Source organism: Anabrus simplex, chromosome 1, assembly GCF_040414725.1.
Source record: "Anabrus simplex isolate iqAnaSimp1 chromosome 1, ASM4041472v1, whole genome shotgun sequence".
NCBI classification, from domain to species: domain Eukaryota; kingdom Metazoa; phylum Arthropoda; class Insecta; order Orthoptera; family Tettigoniidae; genus Anabrus; species Anabrus simplex.
This window is the reverse complement of record NC_090265.1, coordinates 87,123,471-87,134,910: the sequence shown is the minus strand read 5'-3', so window position 1 is coordinate 87,134,910 and position 11,440 is coordinate 87,123,471. Positions and strand designations below refer to the sequence as shown.

The 11,440-nt window shown below is 41.2% G+C and overlaps 1 long non-coding RNA gene across 1 annotated transcript; it reads left to right on the top strand.

Moving 5' to 3' along the window:
• Positions 1-279: 279 nt before the first annotated feature.
• LOC136884279 (uncharacterized) lies at positions 280-10,570 on the top strand. The gene is made up of 2 exons (XR_010861337.2): positions 280-506; positions 10,274-10,570. It is a non-coding gene; the product is annotated as an uncharacterized lncRNA (long non-coding RNA).
• Positions 10,571-11,440: the final 870 nt, after the last annotated feature.

The window sequence follows — 11,440 nt, the reverse complement described above, 5'->3', positions numbered from 1 at the left end:
CTTGAATCGCCCTTCATATACAGTGAACAGATAGTGATTTAAACATGATCAGTGCCAGAAATTCCAGAAATAATTTCAGATTCCAGTTTTTGCCCTTTAATTTAACAATCGTCCCGATCAGTTATTCCAGCTGTAACCACTGAACTATGCGGCTAATGCACTCCCCTCCCTGTCAAAATGGCAATTCGTCTGTTAAATGGAATTACATAATTTGCTGGGGATTACCGTCATATATGAGCAACACTCATACTTATAACGAGTCTGATTGCTCGTCAGACATAAGCTAACACCTCTCCTACACACGTAATTGTTTCTTTCACAACCTGTTTACTGTGCATAACATCTCTCATCTCTTGGCCTTCCGGATTCAGTTTACGTCGAGATGTCCAAGCTACTGTTGCTCGGAGCGATGCTGGCCGTCTTGGTCTCCTCACTCCCACAGCTCCCGAATGACGTCGGATGTCGAGACAGTAAGGATTGCGGGCCGGGTAGCTGCTGTGTCTTATGTGAGTAAGGTAACAATTTTCCTGTAATTAATGCAGAAGGGAAACACACACAAACGGGCATTAGGTTACGGCCACATGTGCGTGTTATCATGTTATTGGTAAAGCGTGTTTTCACGCAGCTTTAAATCATAAAATGCCCATGGCCACTCACGCATATGTTTTCATGTTGCGGTTCACATTCGGAGTGCGCTGGCATAACCCATCGTGTGTGCAATCTTATTCTATATATTAAAAAAATTGATGCAAACTAAAGTCAGTCAATACGGCTATTCTATCCGGTCGATTTCCTTCATTTTTTTAACTGAAAGGTATTCGTGCACAGATTTGTCATCAGGCACTATAAATCACTTAACTTTCGCCTTCCTCAAATTATTTGATTTTTTCATTTTGTCTCTTTGAAGCTATCATATCTTTGGCTCTAATTGAGGTACGGAGTTCGTTTTGACCTAAGGACACTCAGTGGATCAAGATCTTTCATTTCAGCCTTTAACTATTCAAATTGCTTGATTCTGAGGAAAGTTATGAGTGCACATTCAATTTGACGTCTCATTTCTTCAACATTTTTTTTCATTGAAGCAATTAAATCTTTCGTTCTAATTGAGGTACGCAGTTCGTTTTGGTCTAAAAACACTCAGTGGATCAAACGCTTTCTTTTGATGTACCAACTACTTAAATTGGTAGATTCTGAGAAAAGTTATGAATACATTTGTCTCCATGACGAAGATCTTTCAAGGACTTTTCAACAATTCAGCGCGTAGTGTTGTTCCAAGGAACGTTTAATTCAATTTCTTTGTGTGATGTACTTTCAAGTGTTTTGTTCACATAATGTTACATTCTATTACCACAGCAGAGGATGTTCTTTATTTCATTAACTCGAAACTTTGCAAATACGTCCGTGAGGATAGTAACGAACAACATCATAAGTTGTACATTGCGGGCGGAGCCAGCGGGAAACTGCTAGTTGTAATGATTATGAACATAATTTCATGAAGTAAGAATGCAGTTGTTGTATTATATACTGCATTAGTTGTCACTCGGCGGCGGTGGTGGCGTAGAAATTACTGGATTCATCCGATATTGAGGAACAGGTCAGTAAAGGGAAAATTTGTGTTCCTACGTAACACAGTGTAAGAAAATCGTGGCAACTTTTTCGAGTATTACAGGTTGTCCGTCATCTCATGGTATGTTTGAACTTCCAAAATTATCAGTTCACTATCTAAAAAATTTCCATTTTTCCAAATAGCACTAGAAACGTGATGTACACTGTTTCAAAATAATTAAAAGCTGTGAATTAACTCAATAACGATAACGCACGATATACATGAATACAGTTCGCTGTAGGTGTCTGCTATGTAACTTTTGAGTGCATACTATAGCAGCGCCGGGCTGAGTGGCTATCTGACTCCAACTTGGCAGATTCGATCCTTGCTCAGTCGGTAGTATTTGAAGATGCTAAAATACGTCAGCCTCATGTCGGTAGATTTACCAGCACGTAAAGGAACTCCCGCGGGACAAAATACTGACACCTCGGCGTCTCCGAAAACTGACAAAAGTAGTAAAAAATTACTATTATTATTGTTACGGAGATTTCCGTGGTAGTTAGAGGTGAAAGAAGGTGCGGGGTGGTGAACAGGTCTCAAGCTACGAAAGTAAAATTAATTTAAAAATTTAACAAGGTTATATTTTCTTTTCAAAATAAAGAAATAACAAGTACGGCAGGTACAGAGTAGCAAGTCAACAAAATGTAGTTACAATATTTACTGGATTTGGGCTTCGCGCCCTGACTTCACACTTCTAGGGCAATTAGCCCAACTTTACTCCAAAATAAGTTTTACCAGAGGGGCAGAAAACCCCATTCATGTTCAAGAGCACTTGCCCCAAATTACACAGAAAGGCCTCCTCGAGGCATACAACACTTAATTTTCAAGAAAGAGCCACACGCTCTCAAACTTTAAGCCTCTCAAAGGCCACACCAAACTCCACCTTCAAGTTGTCCTCTCAGGACATAGACACAGGGGTAACATACCCAACCTACTGAGGTCTATTAAATGAAAAGGGGTAATTACATGACCTCTAAAATAACAATTAGAGAGGAGGCGATCTGCTCTCCTAATGCATTTGTTTTTTAAAACCTAATCTGGCTCTAGGCCACTAATACAAGGGCTAATCCCATACTACAGAGGTGACTTAAGAAGGAAACAATTTACATTACGTTAAAGAAGAATAGGTAGAGAAAAAAAATAAGTTCACCTCAAAGCAATATGAGTGGGAGCTCGAGAGGGTTAAGCACTCTCTATCCCAATATGTAGTTTAAAAGATAGAATAGATACAAGTTTCTTTACATTTTAAGGAAGGTTACATAATGGAACAACTTCGGACCCGCCCCGAGAGTTAAACTGCTGAGCTAGCAAAGAAAGAAGTTATTAATCGGCCATTACCTTGTTGTTGACCGCTGCCGACGAAAGAGGCGCTTCCCGCCCCCTTCTATGTACTTTACACACTGAAAGATGGAACAGAAGTGGCCCGGAGACCCTAAAATCAGCAGTTTATATACTCTCGCGGAAAGTTCGAGGCGTTAGGGGAATGAGAACACCCTCCCAAAAAGAACTTTATTGGCTAACCGAGAAAACCCCTACACAAACGGAAGAAGAAACACATAATTGGTGGAAAATAAATAGAAGAAATTCGGGATTGGCTAAATTCAAAACAAGGGGAAAGAAAGGGTTAATATTGCCAACTTAAATAATGACTGAAAGAAATTTAGCAAAGAACAAACTTTTGAATTTAAATTTTCTCCAAGAAACAGTTCTTTCACTTCGCACTAGGGTGCACTATTGTTGATCTTCAGTAGTGTCCTCTAGAAGAGAAAGTTCACACTTCTTACTACAAGCAAAACAAAAATACGTCGAAAATGACACAGTTCAGAAACTCCAAAATTTCCAGGTAGTGACATCTTCTGAGAAAGTAGAAAATTAATACCGTAGATAAAGTTCAGACTTCCTCCAGCAGAGGAGTTTCAATTGGCGCACATTTTAAATTAGCGGCGTGGAGGTGTACCGCCCGGTACAATTATTATTATTATTATTATTAGTATTATTAGTATTATTATTAGTATTATTATTATACTATAGAAGTGTGTTTCCCCGTGCGTGTGGCTAGACAAAACTTGAAAGCCAAGCTCGAAAACCAGCCAATTAATGGACCCAGGTGCATTTTCCAGCGGGTAACCTTGAAGACGAGCGTCCCTTCTTTTCCGGCGGGATATCACGCTGTGTCTGGCCGGTCTCATCCAAGTTATTGTGATACATATTTTTGGCGTATTTTCACGCCGAAAATCCACATGAAAAGCGCACGTGTGACCATAGCCTTAGACTGCCAAGATGACGGTTACCCAGTCAGATAGCCGACAGGTACTGGAGTGTCACGTGGTCAACGTTACATTATCTTCATGCATATTATTTGGCCTTCTTCAGCTGGTTACCGAGCTCGATAGCTGCTGAGGCTGTACCTTAATTAAGGCCACGGACGCTTCCTTCCCACTCCTAGCCCTTTCCTTTCCTATCGTCGCCGTAAGACCTACATCTGTGTCGGTGCGACGTAAAGCAACTTGCAAAAAAATTGCTTCAGCTGGGTTCAGTGCTTCTACTATCAGACAACACCTCCGCAGATCTAATGATACTGACTAAACCATGTTCCTGTTCCTTTATCAGGTTTAAAATAAAGATTAATGAACTGGAGATCGAAACAGGTCCTAGGTGGAAAGATTAGATCTAATGATGCTAAGCCCTGTTCTAGCTCCTATACCAGGGCTAGAATCAAAGTTAATTAACTGTAAATCGAAACAAAGTACCTCATGTATGAGGCTTGACCAAGTGATAAGTATTTATGTGAGCTACTTAAGCCATCTCTTTAATGGCGGAATAGCATACCTCACTTTTTCCTACAGGCCCTGAATTCGATTTCCGACAAGTCCAAATATTTTCATTTGGGTCTGAGAATGGAAACCAGCTCCATTCAGTCTCACAAAACCAACAAAGAAATTGTCTGATAATAATATAACATATGACACTGATGATAATGATTCATTCGTCGGATGGAGAAGTTAAGAATTAAGCAGACCACCTAGGTTCTTTCGACAGGAGCAGGCTATGTGAGCTGGCACTGGGTTTCGATTTCTTCCTTCCTAAGATCATATAACGCGACATTCATTTCCTCGCATTTAGTCCTTGATGAGGTTGGCGTCAGGAAGGGCATCCGGTCGTAAAAACTCGCATGGTACGTCATTTCCTATTCTTCTGGTGGACACATTTTAATATCATATCCTGACTGAAGCCTGGCATTACTCCGATGCATTCCTTATCTGCTTATCTATAAAATATAATAATACCTATAAAATCTTAATTACTGAGCGGGTGGTTATAAACTTGGGTCATGTAGATGTCAGCTTGCATTCGGGTGATGGTGGGTTTGAACCCCACTTTAGGCAGCCCTGAAGATGAATTTCCGTGTTTCCCCATGTTTACACCAGGCAAATACTGGGGCTGTATCATAATTAGGGCCACGATACTAGCCCTTTCGTATACCATCGTTGCCATAAGACGTATCTGTGTTGGAGTGACGTGAAACAAATTGTTTTAAAAAATGTATATGTCTGCAATTTTGCCAGAATTACTAAAAGTTTTTATTTATGTATCGGTAATGAACTGAATAAGAAGGAGATGCAATTTTTATATTTTCTTCACGTATGTATGTAGGCCTATACAGGGCACCAGGAAATGGCTCAATAGAATGTAATGAAAACTAGAATTTAAAGTCAGGGCAGAAGACACTAAAATCTGCGCCATCAATATTTTTATTCACGCTGGGTGATATAATAGTTCCGGAGAACGTCTGAAAATTAATTCTCAAATATTTCCATTAATACTGCTCCTATCGACAAATACTACATGAAAGATGTGTAGAAAATGAAACTTCCAACTGCATGCCCAGTAAAAATTAATCCTACAGAATAAGAATATTCAGAATTTACGATTTTATATTACTCGTATTTATTTTTTTCCTGCATCCAAATCTTGCTAACGTTAATTTTATCAAGGGATCCTTTGAAACAAAGAGGGAAGGAACTGCAAATTATAATCCTCCATACCTCATGCAATTTTATCGCAACAGAAAGTTTACCCGTCCTGGTATTTGAATGTGTTCTCTGTCCTAAAGGAGGCCGTGAACTAACCCGTGATCTAGAAGATTTACCTCGCTTCTCTCTAAGTAACGGTGAGGTGATGGGGGAAGGGTTTGAGTTTGGGGTTTCGGGAGGATCAAAATAATGAAAACGTAATAGGGGACACAGAATGAAATCAACAGGTTTATATCAAAAGGCACTTGTCCCACTGTCTTAGCAAACAGCGAATATCCTGCTCGTAGAAATCATCTGGTTGAGACTGGAACCAGTTACCGACATTGGCCTTCAATGACCTGGGATCGAACCCACTATATTGAACTCAGAGGGCTAGTGCCCTACCTCAAGAGCTACCTATCTCGGCTAAATTTACTCTCTGTTTTTTTTCAAGTTGCTTTACGTCGCACCGACACAGATATGTCTTATGGCGACGATGGGACAGGAAAGGGCTAGGAGTGGTAAGGAAGCGGCCGTGGCCTTAATTAAGGTACAGCCCCAGCATTTGCCTAGTGTGAAAATGGGAAACCACGGAAAACCATCTTCAGGGCTGCCGACAGTGGGGTTCGAACCTACTATCTCCCGAATACTGGATACTGGCCGCACTTAAGCGACTGCAGCTATCGAGCTCGGTAATTGACTCTCTAATGCCCTAAGAAATTATATTGAGTCACAACAAATCGATTTTTCTCTAACTTAAGCTGATTCTCCTACATTCAGGTTTTACACTTGTCTTAATTTCAACTTCTCATTTTTGATGTGGCATTTGTAACAGTAACCTAAAAAAAATAGATTATTTTTAAATATGGCTTTTTGCGAAGAAAATTACACACACTTTGGGCAGCATTTCGTATCAATGCCTCCATTGTTAACCTGTTCAGCAGCAGAAACGTCACTTGTGCAACCTGAGATCCATTTTACATGCCGACTTTGTACGGAAGATTCTTTCCGCCCTCTACATACTCGACCTCTTGGACTCGCAAGGGAACTCTACCACCTACTAATAGGAGGAACTTTTAAAAATTATAATCCTTCCACATCCACAAGAAAAAGTATATTTCATAGGGGTGTAAATAGTCTCTTAAGGATAAATTGATGAGAAGTGGTTATACCGCCATCTTGACCCACGGCGACTTGGCTTTGAACACGGACATTCTCGTGGTTTTCGATATGGACTTGTCTTAGTCTGTCTTAGTCTGTCTTAGACTGTGTACCTGATCTTGTTATCTATTGTTACATTCGTTATATTTTATAATGAAAGTTTACATTTGTTAATTAGTCTGTTGGCAGTACAAGTGAAATGCGCTCAGTGTAGTTGTATCTTGTGTTTCGTGAATAAATAAATAATAAAAAAATACTACGATATTACGACATATTATTAGCCAGTTAAGATTCGTGGATCTAGAAAGGGCATATAACAGAGTACAAAGGAAAATATGTTGAGCATATTGAGGGGCTACAGGATCCGATATTACAGGTAATCGAAAGTGTTTTGTATTGATAAACAAGCTACAGTGAAATGAAATGTATGGCTTTTAGTGCCGGGATATCCCAGGACGGGTTCGGCTCGCCAGGTGCAGGTCTTTCTAATTGACTCCTTTAGGCGACCTGCGCGTCGTGATGAGGATGAAATGATGATGAAGACAACACATACACCCAGCTCCCGGGACATTGGAATCAACCAATTAAAGTTAAATTCCCGGACCCGGCCGGGAATCGAACCCGGGACCCTCTGAACCGAAGGCCAGTACGCTGATCGTTCAGCCAACGAGTCGGACAACAAGCTACAGTGAAAACTGATGATAGAATGAGTCCTAGGTTCAAGGAATTCACAGGGATTAGACAAGTTTGTAATCTTTCATGCTCAGTGTTCATAATGTACATGGACCATTCAAAGAAAGATATTAAATATCAAGGAGGGATTCACTTGGGGGGAGGTATAGCAAGCACCTTGGCCTTTACCGACGACTTATTCCTAATGGTAGTTCATGTTGAAGATTTACAGTCTAATATCTTGGAATAATAGGCTGACAGAAGAGACAAAGCTTTACATTCCACTTGTAAACTAAACATGAATTACTATTAACCATGCTCGCTCCGCTGCCTGACTGCACACTCGATCCCCGATACTCGGGAAAATAACAAGCATTTCGCCAGTCCACCTGCAGTTACAAAATCGGCTAAAATTTAGGTAACTTGTTGCTGTCTCTCACTGTAAAAACAGATTACTGTAAATGGAACATCTGACTGAATCCTTTTGACATAAATATGTCTTCGAGTTGAGGGTCATCCGAAAAGGCGATCTTACCTAGCGACAGTACCTCGAGATATGCACAGGCCATGGATCTCTATGTCATAGCCATCCATCAATACTTCACATCACAGCCTGGACGGTTGCTAGGTAACATCGCGTCACACATTTTCTTGAAAGAAATATTTATGAACATTTTACTTTTCCAAGGGGAAAGTTCTTATAACCTTTCATATAAATAGATCCAGTAATGTAATATTGTTATCAGTCTAAATTGTTGTCATTATTTGGTATTTCCTCTGCAAAGAATAAGTAACGAACCATATCAAATGTTTTATTTTCATCGTTCTGTTGTATAAAATAATAGAAAAAATTGTTCAATGAACACCTACCACTCCTGATGCTTTTCGAGAATTTTTTCGCATTGTTTTCTTTTCCAGAACTTGCACCCATTCCATAAACGCATTTTAAAGAAAATCAAAATCAAAACATTTTGGAGTGGCTGTCCAAATTCTAGTTTGCAATATATAAAATGTTTAAAGCTTGTGAATGTGGAAGGATTATAGTTTTAAAAATTTCCTCCTATTAGTGGGTGGTAGAGTTCCCCTGCGAGTCCAAGAGGTCGGGTATGTAGAGGGCGAAGGGAAGAGTCTTCCGTACTCTATGTCGTACAAAGTCGGCATGTAAAATGGAACTCATGTTGCACAATCAACGATTGATAGGCAAAATTAATTAAAGCTCAGTAATAGGTCACCCAATAGAGTGCAGATTTCCCATCCATTCAGTAGAAAAGGAGACGGAACGTCGAAATTGACAGACAGGTGTCCTAAGTTATAAAAATAAAGCAAAGCCCTGAAGGCCCTTGGAGGGGTGGAGTGTAAAGGCTTCCACCTTGGCACTACGTGGGCTAGAGTGCTTAGCTCTATACCTGACGCCTCTGCTTCCAGGAATGGATATCAATTATCCATTGCTCGTATAGGATCTATCAACCGTAGGGGGTGCCCCTCCAAAAGCAGGAATCTCATGCCTAAAATATTTTGGACTTCCAGACGAGAAATCGAACCTGCGTCCTGCTGGGTGAGCCATATTTGGGCAGTCTTCGAAAGAATAATACTAGGTTATAAAGTATAAAAATGGTCCTAAATAGAGGAGACTTATATGGGTTTGTAGCACATACCTACACAAACTTTAAATTATTATTGTGGAAACCTCCAAGGTGCGGAATGTATGCTTGTTTCTTCGAAAAGTATTTAAGTTCGAATCCCCGTTGGAGAGAAGTCAAATTATTTTTAAAATGTATTATTACCGACATAATTATTATTCTTTCTTAATCCGTTTACGTCCAGGGCTGATGGCTCCTCGGACTCAGCGAGGGATCCCACATTTACCGCCTCAAGGGCAGTGTCCTAGAGCGCGAGACTTTGGCTCGGGGAACACAACTGTGTAGGAGGACCAGTACTTCGCCAAGACGGCCTCACCTGCTATGCTGAACAGCGGCCTTGTGGGGAGATGGGAAGATTGGAAGGGATAGACAAGGAAGAGGGAAGGAAGCGGCCATGGCCCTAATTAAGTACCATCTCGGCATTTGCCTGGAGGGGAAGTTGGAAGCCATGGAAAACCATTTCGAAGAAGGCTGAGGTGGGAATCCAGCCCCCCCCCCCCTTTTTACTCACTTGACCTACCGAGGCTGAGTGCACTTCGTTCCAGCCCTCGTGCCACTTTTCAAACTTCGTGGCAGAGCCCGGAATCGAACCTGGGCCTCCGGGGATGGCAGCTAATCACACTAACCACTACACTACAGAGGCGTATTATTATTTTACTAGGGTAAAAGTAACAAGAGGAAGCAAATTAATTTTAAAATTAGAAATGACCTGAGCCGAAACTTTGTACGGTTCAATACAGAAGCAGCGCCTCAATCACTATGCTACAAGAACGTTTCTCTGCATGCGGCTTATCGAAACGCTAAAATCTCAAACTTAAGGAGAATTTTCAATTAGGCCTTAGCCGTGTTGAAACACCGGATCCCGTGAGATTTCCGAAGTTAAGAAACACTGGGCGTGATCAAGATTTGGATGGGTTGCCATGCGCTGTTGGTGGGGGTAAGGGAAAGGAGGAGTGGAAAGGAACTGGCCACCCTACCGTACGTAAACTCCAGCTCAAGCACACCTCTGCGGAGGTTCGGACCTGCCTTCGGGCAGATTACACCCTTACCTTACCAATTAGGTATTGATTTTGTTCCCATGTAGGTTAACTTCGCAAAAACTCGAAGCAATCTGTGTCTGTAACGTTCTAGAGTTCACTTGTTGGAAATTACTACTAATTGTTATTCTTATTTTTCAACAGGCTACGACCGCTACGCTGTACCTCACTGCGAGGAGATGCGCGGTGTGGGGGACACCTGTCGAGTTCACGAGCCAGTCAACACTACCGTGACACGGCACGGTCAATCTGACCTGCAGGTCACCAACATCTACTATGTTCTCTGTCCCTGCGCGGAAGGCCTCATATGTAAGAAGACTTCTTCAACCTGTCAACCCGTACAGTGAGATGGACAAAGGAAATACTGGTTTCTTACTATTTTGAGGATAATATTTGGAAATGCTTCCTAAAATAAATCGTAGCTTTAAAATATTGTTCAAATGAGAAGTTTCTGTTCAAAATGTTTGGTAACATCATTCATCCTTATTTCATATGTCCAACGGCCAATACTCGCAGGAAATGGCCTCGTTTCCAAATACATCCGCCCATTCCCTGTAGGGCAATGCCCGGTGTTATAGTGCTGCTCCTGTGAGGGATATGTTGGCACGGTGGCGGTCGTGCAGAATCCACCCTATTCGCTGGACATGAGCCCTGTTCTCCAAACTAAAGAAATCACTCCGAAGGAGGAGTTTCTATACACGAGACACCATACCCAAGCAGTGGACCGCTCTGTAGTGGACATTGTTACGGGAATATCGTGGTCCGCAGAGGTGTAACAAGTTGCCAGGGTGAATGGCTGGACAGAGGAAAGATCAAAGCATAATTTAAAACACTAAATTCTGAAATGTTATTTATTTCCCCTTTTTTTCTGACTACAAACTTCGATAGATGATCTGAATCAACAACAACAAATAACAGTTAAAGAGCTCGTCAGCTCGGATAACAAGAGTGGGCTATAAGTCCAAAAATCAGGTACAATAGAGAAAATTGTTGACGCAATAAGTTACAAGAAATGAGCTTTGTAGCTCTAAAGTTACACTACTTCAAAGAGCACCTTTGCTCCACTCACTTACATTCCGAAATGTTATTATTTTTCTTTTTTTTTCTATTTGCTTTACGTCGCACTGACACAGATAGGTCTTATGGCGACGATGGGATAGGAGAGGCCTAGGAAGTGGAAGGAAGCGGCCGTGGCCTTAATTAAGGTACAGCCCCGGCATTTGCCTGGTGTGAAAATGGGAAACCACGGAAAACCATCTTCAGGGCTGCCGACAGTGGGGCTCGAACCCACTATCTCCCGACTACTGGATA